This window comes from Dendropsophus ebraccatus, chromosome 4 (assembly GCF_027789765.1).
Source record: "Dendropsophus ebraccatus isolate aDenEbr1 chromosome 4, aDenEbr1.pat, whole genome shotgun sequence".
Taxonomy (NCBI): domain Eukaryota; kingdom Metazoa; phylum Chordata; class Amphibia; order Anura; family Hylidae; genus Dendropsophus; species Dendropsophus ebraccatus.
Genome location: NC_091457.1, coordinates 11,930,956 through 11,939,869, shown reverse-complemented (window position 1 = coordinate 11,939,869; position 8,914 = coordinate 11,930,956).

Here is an 8,914-nt window from a genome sequence, read left to right as displayed (position 1 = left end):
TGGGGATTTGCTACTGCTCTGGACAGTTCCTGACATGGACAGAGGTGGCAGCAGAGAGCACTGTGTCAGGTTGGAAAGAATACACCACTTCCTGCAGGACATACAGCAGCTGATAAGTACTGAAAGACTAGATATTTTTAAATAGTAAATTACAAATCTAAGCCACTTTCTGAAACCAATTGATTTGAGAAAGAAAGATTTTCGCAAATCTAAACGATAATCGTTAACAGTTAACAATTAACGACCGAACGAGAAATCGTTGATCGCTTTATAAGACCTGGATCTATTTTTATTGTTGCTAGTTCGCAAAACGTTTGCATTGAATAAGACGTCGTTCGGTCGTTCGCAGCAGATATGAACGCAATAGCGAAGAAAAAACGATTGCAAATACGATCATAAGTAACGATTATCGTTCCATGGAAATTAATGAACGTTTTCAGGTCTTTCGCAATAGCGGTCGTTTGAGATCATTAATCGTTAACGATTATGCGAACGATAATCGTCCGGTGGAATAGGGCCCGAAGACCTGGACCTATTTTTATCGTTGCTCGTTTGCAAAACGTTCGCATTGAATAAGACATCGTTCAGTCGTTCGCAGTAGATACGAACGCAATAGCGAAGAAATAGCGAAGAAAAAACAATCGCAAATACGATCATAAGTAACGATTATCGTTCCATGGAAATAAGTGAACGTTTTCAGGTCTTTCGCAATAGCGGTCGTTTGAGATCGTTAACAATTATGCGTAACGATTATCATGCGAATTTGCGCGATAACGATCGAATTCGAACAATAATCGGACGTGTAAACGCAGCGAACGATCAAACGACGAACGAGAAATGGTTCATTTTGATCTTTCAACATGTTATCAAATTGTCGTACGTAGTTCGCAAAAAATTCGCAGATCGTTCCGTGTGAACAGTTGTTCGCCAATTTAACCAATGTGTGAGATCGCAAAACGATCGCAAAACGATTTTCCGTACGATATATCGTACCATCTAAACGCTGATCGTTATGAAAAAAAATCGTTACTCCGACATCGTTGATCGTACGATCGGGTCAATTATCGTTTTGTGTAAACGCACCTTTACTGTGCCCAATATTATAGCTCAGCCTCCATCCACTTAAGCTGCAATACCAAACCTGACCTAATGACAGTGGTGGCGCTGTTTCTGTGCACATTCACACAAGGCACAATTTCTAGATTCTAATGCGAATATTCTACATATTGGGATTCGGCTTTGCTTCCAAAAATATCCTGCAAACATTGACTATTGATGGACGCCGCATCCACCGCCCCGGACGCTATCACATGATGCAGACGTTACTGTAAATCCAATTTCACGCTGTTGATGTTCGCTTCTATTTTTACGTCTTTTTTTTTTTTCGTAATATTAAATCAGAATGAGAAATGAGATGTGCCCAGGGGATAGAATGACCCCCATATAATTACAATGAGGTTTACATAACAAGGTCTGCCATGCAGGAGCCTGGGAAAGCTGAGTTACCCTTTACGAGAGAGGTCTAATGGAGGCCATATTGGTTGTCACCCAGCTTTCCCTGTAATCTAACCTTTAAATCAACCATCTAGCTGTTGCAAAACTACAATTCCCATCATGCCTGGACAGCCGAAGGCTGTCCAGGCATGATGGGAATTGTAGTTCTGCAACAGCCGGAGGTCTGGAAGTCTTCTAAATGATTCCCATCATATACGTGACACTAGCCGGCCATCCCACAAGGCCTCACTTCTATTCCTCCACTCCCTCTGACTTCTCCGCAGACGGAATTCCATGCGAAATTACAGCCATAAGCCGCTATATGTTTTGGCAGTGGATAAAACCGACTCATTTTCTGTCGACATTATAGGAAAACACCAGGCACTTAAGATGTCCTCCAAGTACCAGGTGCTAGGAAAATAGAACTTGCTGCTCGGATTAAACTATTTAGTGGTGCCCCCCCCCCCTGTCTCCGATACCGCAATGTTATTAGAAATAGCCAGGCGAATGAAACAGCGCAACTTTTATCCGAGCGACAAAATAATAAATAACAAACAGCGGAAAAATAATCGAAAAAATACATCATATATGAAAAATCATTCTAAAATAATAAAAATAGATCAATCGTGAAAAATATTAGATGATATAAAAAAAAAATAATAGTAAAAGAATAAATAATGTAAAATAGTAATAAAAATAATAATAAAAAAAATAATAGATAGTATAAAATAATTATAAAAATAATAAAAAATAATAGATAATATCAACTAATTATAAAAAAGTAATCGATAATATAAAACAAGTATAAAAATAACGGTAAAAAAAAAATAACAAAAAAAAAACATAAAAGATAATGGATAATATCAAATAATGATAAAAAAAAAATAATCGATAATATAAAACAAGTATAAAAATAATGGTAAAAAAATAATAATAATAAAAAATAATAATAAAAAATAATAGATAATATCAAATAATTATAAAAAAAAAATAATTAGATAATATATAAAATGATTCTACGAATAATAAAAAAAATATGTAAAATAATTGTGAAAATAATAATTAAAAAAAATGGATAACATATAAAATGATGATAAAAATAATAATATGAAAAGATGATAAATAAGTTGATTATAAAAAATAACAAATATATAAAATAATATATAAAATAAAATAAATATATGAAATAAAAAGTAATATGTAAAATAATACAATAGAAAAAAATAGATACAATGACAATATAATAATAAATATAATAATACAGTAAAAATGAAAAAATAATAAGTATTTTTATAATATTTTAATTAATAGTAATACAGTAATAGTGAAAATAATAGATAAGATATAAAACGATTATTTGAGATTCATAATTATATCATTATACTATAAAAACTTCGTAATGAAAAATAATTTAAAAAATTAAACAGAATGAATACAAAAAAATAATATATGTATAAATAATATGAACACTAGTCAACAATAATAAATAAGAATACATTCTAAAACAATTTTTTTTCCTATTTTTACACACTGTTTTTAGTGGTCTAAAATATAGAGATTGAGGTTTCCAGATTCTTGGGAACGGTGCGGGGCCATTATTGTTCCCATTATTGTTCCTACATGTTATAAAGTCCTGGACCTGGTAGTGTCAGAGTTGTAGTTTGGAACAGCTGGAAAGATTAAGATTATAGAACAGTAAAGTTCTCACATGTTCTAAAGTACTGGAGCGAGTATCATCCGTCTTCTTTATGTTGGATTATACATTAGTGCTCCCACATTTTCTACAGCATTACACAGGGTACTGTCATTCCCCTTATTATGGAGCTATACTCGAATGTTCCCATTGCTATTCCTACATACTGTATAAGCCTGGACCTGGTACTCATAGGACTGGACAGTTATTTTTGACCTGTCATCTCTTCCTATACAGGAGAGTACACTATTGTCCCCATTGCTGTCCCGACATCTTGGACCTCTCATCTCTTCCTATACAGGATAGTACATTATTGTCCCCATTGCTGTCCCTACATCTTGGACCTGTCATCTCTTCCTATACAGGATTGTATACTATTGTCCCCATTGCCGTCCCTACATCTTGGACCTGTCATCTCTTCCTATACAGGATAGTACATTATTGTCCCCATTGCTGTCCCGACATCTTGGACCTGCAATATCTTCCTATACAGGAGAGTACATTATTGTCCCCATTGCTGTCCCGACATCTTGGACCTGCAATATCTTCCTATACAGGAGAGTACATTATTGTCCCCATTGCCGTCCCTACATCTTGAACCTGTCATCTCTTCCTATAAAGGGTTGTAAATTATTGTCCCCATTGCCGTCCCTACATCTTGGACCTGCCATATCTTCCTATACAGGAGAGTACATTATTGTCCCCATTGCTGTCTCTACATCTTGGACCTGTCATCTCTTCCTATACAGGATCGTATACTATTGTCCCCATTGCCGTCCCTACATCTTTGACTTGTCATCTCTTCCTATACAGGATAATACATTATTGTCCCCATTGCCGTCCCTACATCTTGGACCTGTCATCTCTTCCTATACAGGGCTGTACATTATTGTCCCCATTGCCGTCCCTACATCTTGGACCTGTCATCTCTTCCTATACAGGGCTGTACATTATTGTCCCCATTGTTGTCCCTACATCATGGACCTGTCATGTCTTCCTATACAGGGCTGTAAATTATTGTCCCCATTGCTGTCCCTACATCTTGGACCTGTCATCTCTTCCTATACAGGATCGTATACTATTGTCCCCATTGCTGTCCCTACATCTTTGACTTGTCATCTCTTCCTATACAGGATAATACATTATTGTCCCCATTGCCGTCTGTACATCTTGGACCTGTCATCTCTTCCTATACAGGATCGTATACTATTGTCCCCATTGCCGTCCCTACATCTTGCACCTGTCATCTCTTCCTATACAGGATAATACATTATTGTCCCCATTGCTGTCCCTACATCTTGTACCTGTCATCTCTTCCTATACAGGGCTGTACATTATTGTCCCCATTGCTGTCCCTACATCGTGGACCTCTCATCTCTTCCTATAAAGGGCTGTACATTATTGTCCCCATTGCTGTCCCTACATCTTGTGCCTGTCATCTCTTCCTATACAGGGCTGTACATTATTGTCCCCATTGCTGTCCCTACATCTTGTGCCTGTCATCTCTTCCTATACAGGGCTGTACATTATTGTCCCCATTGTTGTCCCTACATCTTGTACCTGTCATCTCTTTCTATAGAGGGCTGTACATTATTGTCCCCATTGCTGTCCCTACATCTTGGACCTGTCATCTCTTCCTATACAGGATTGTATACTATTGTCCCCATTGCTGTCCCTACATCTTTGACTTGTCATCTCTTCCTATACAGGATAATACATTATTGTCCCCATTGCTGTCCCTACATCTTGTACCTGTCATCTCTTCCTATACAGGGCTGTACATTATTGTCCTCATTGCTGTCCCTACATCTTGTACCTGTCATCTCTTCCTATACAGGGCTGTACATTATTGTCCCCATTGCTGTCCCTACATCTTGGACCTGTCATCTCTTCCTATAAAGGGCTGTACATTATTGTCCCCATTGCCGTCCCTACATCTTGGACCTGTCATCTCTTCCTATACAGGGCTGTACATTATTGTCCCCATTGCCGTCCCTACATCTTGGACCTCTCATCTCTTCCTATACAGGGCTGTATATTATTGTCCCCATTGTTGTCCCTACATCTTGTACTTGTCATCTCTTCCTATACAGGGCTGTACATTATTGTCCCCATTGTTGTCCCTACATCTTCGACCTGTCATCTCTTCCTATACAGGGCTGTACATTATTGTCCCCATTGCCGTCCCTATATGTCTTTCTCCAGCACCCTAAAGCTCCCATTGCTGTTCCTACATGTTATAAAGCTCTGGATAAAGAACTCTTTACAACACTCATTGCTGATTCTTTATGCCATAACTCCCATCTTCTTATAGCTGTCAGTGCTGCCCCTGCGCCATATACATACATATGATACATATGTTGCATTGTAGGTTTTTAGCTTATAAGTTGTATAAGTTGTATACTCCTTTGATTGGTCTGAGCACTTTACCATGTTGTGCTGGTTGTCTCATCTATGTTGTACTGTTTATTATTGTTATAATTGTGTATGCAATTGATGTTGTATGGATCGTGTACACCAGATATATTGTATACTGATTGTCATACTGCTTGTATATTCTTTCTATGTTGCTTTATATGTTAGATGCATGGTGTACTCCTTCTATTTTGTACTGCTTATGTATACTTTATACTGTATGTTGCTTTGGCTGTGTATACCTTTTATATTGCATTGGTTGTGTATATCATATATAGCATGTTGCTGTGGTTTTGTATTTAGCATACTGCCCTGATCGTATATACCTATACTATATATGTTGTCCTGGTCGTGTATTATATATATTATAGATTTTTGGCAGAAAAAGCCCTGCTCCATCTAGTCCGCCCTAGTACTTCCCTTCTTATTATCTTAGGATAGAGATATGTATATAGCATATAACACTGTGTTATTGTAGAATAATACAATATCTGTATTGTATATTGTACATTGCTCTGGTTTACTATACTTTGTCATATTGTCCTGTTTGTGGATATTATATATGTTTCATTGGTTTTGTATACCATATATTATACTTTTCTCTGGATTTATACACTTTAGTATATTACCCTGGTTGTGTATTCTATTTATTATATTGTATATTACCCTGGTTGTGTATTCTATATATTGTATTATATTGTATATTGCCCTGGCTATGTATTCTATACATTATATTGTATATTGCCCTGGTTGTGTATTCTATACATTATATTGTATATGGCCCTGGTTGTGTATTCTATATATTATATTGTATATTACCCTGGTTGTGTATTCTATATATTATATTGTATATTACCCTGGTTGTGTATTCTATATATTGTATTATATTGTATATTGCCCTGGCTATGTATTCTATACAGTATATTGTATATTGCCCTGGTTGTGTATTCTATACATTATATTGTATATTGCCCTGGTTGTGTATTCTATATATTATATTGTATATTGCCCTGGTTGTGTATTCTATACATTATATTGTATATTGCCCTGGTTGTGTATTCTATATATTATATTGTATATTACCCTGATTGTGTATTCTATACATTATATTGTATATTGCCCTGGTTGTGTATTCTATACATTATATTGTATATTGCCCTGGTTGTGTATTCTATACATTATATTGTATATTGCCCGGGTTGTGTCCATGTGTTAGATTGGTTGTGTATATACTGTATGTTACATTGGTTGTGTATATACTGTATGTGACATTGGTTGTGTATACCATGTATTGTTCTTTTCTGTGGTTTCCTATAGTGTATCCTATTGCCGGGGTTGTGTCCATGTGTTACATTGGTTGTGTATATACTGTATGTGGCATTGGTTGTGTATATACTGTATGTGACATTGGTTGTATATACCATGTATTGTTCTTTTCTGTGGTTTCCTATAGTGTATCCTATTGCTGGGGTTGTGTACATACTGTATGTGACATTGGTTGTGTATATACTGTACGTGACATTGGTTGTGTATACCATGTATTGTTCTTTTCTGTGGTTTCCTATAGTGTATCCTATTGCCGGGGTTGTGTATCTATGTTACATTAGTTGTGTATATACTGTATGTGACATTGGTTGTGTATATACTGTATGTGACATTGGTTGTGTATATACTGTACGTGACATTGGTTGTATATACCATGTATTGTTCTTTTCTGTGGTTTCCTATAGTGTATCCTATTGCCGTGGTTGTGTATCTATGTTACATTAGTTGTGTATATACTGTATGTGACATTGGTTGTGTATATACTGTATGTGACATTGGTTGTGTATATACTGTACGTGACATTGGTTGTATATACCATGTATTGTTCTTTTCTGTGGTTTCCTATAGTGCATCCTATTGCTGGGGTTGTGTATACCACATAATGCTGCATTGTATTCCCTGTATCTGGGGTGCACAGGCTTGTTTGCTTGGAGGGCAGCATTGTCACATAATAAGACTTAAAGGCCGGCAATAAAATCTCTCCATTGTGAAGGTTACACACTTACAGCAGATTTTTGGTGCCCAGTTAAACCGACTTCATTCATATAAAACTTTACAGCTCTTCTTATTGTATTCTGGATCTTGTCATTAAGAGTCCTGCAGATTGTGGGGTGTGGATCCCCCCTGCCCCCGGCTGCACACAGTATACGCTGTATACTATATCATGTTGTCTTCTCTGATACTGCTGCACAGCATGGGTGTATGGGTGTACCTTACATTATCCTTCCCATATGTGTACAGAGCGCACAGGGCCTGCCATGTGATACAACATTACATAGCGGCCGGGGGGGGCTGTGCTATAGACAAACAGCAATACACAATTACTACAACTCCATGTCACACTATGCCAAAGAAATTACCCCAAACTGACTCTGATGGCGCAAATAGAACACTGCTATGACATTGTGTATGGAGTGTGTGGGCTAGACACAGTATATAGTGTACTGCAGTGTATAGTGTGTGTACTGTGCACTGTCTAGTGTATAATGCGTGTATGGTATAGTGTGTACTGTACAGTGTATAGTGTGTCTATGGTATAGTGTGTGTACTATGTAGTGTATAGTGTGTATATGGTATAGTGTGTACTATGTAGTGTATAGTGTGTATATGGTATAGTGTGTACTATGTAGTGTATAGTGTGTATATGGTATAGTGTGTACTATGTATAGTGTGTACTGTACAGTGTATAGTGTGTCTATGGTATAGTGTGTGTACTATGTAGTGTATAGTGTGTATATGGTATAGTGTGTGTACTATGTAGTGTATAGTGTGTGTATGGTATAGTGTGTGTACTGTACAGTGTTGGTTGATAGATAGATAGATAGATAGATAGATAGATAGGAGATAGATAGATAGATAGATAGATAGATAGATAGATAGATAGATAGGAGATAGATAGATAGATAGATAGATAGATAGATAGATAGATAGGAGATAGATAGATAGATAGATAGATAGATAGATAGATAGATAGATAGATAGGAGATAGATAGATAGATAGATAGATAGATAGATAGATAGGAGATAGATAGATAGATAGGAGATAGATAGATAGATAGGAGATAGATAGATAGATAGATAGATAGATAGATAGATAGATAGATAGATAGATAGATAGGAGATAGATAGATAGATAGATAGATAGGAGATAGATAGATAGATAGATAGATAGGAGATAGATAGATAGATAGATAGATAGATAGATAGATAGATAGATAGATAGATAGGAGATAGATAGATAGGAGATAGATAGATAGATAGATAGAT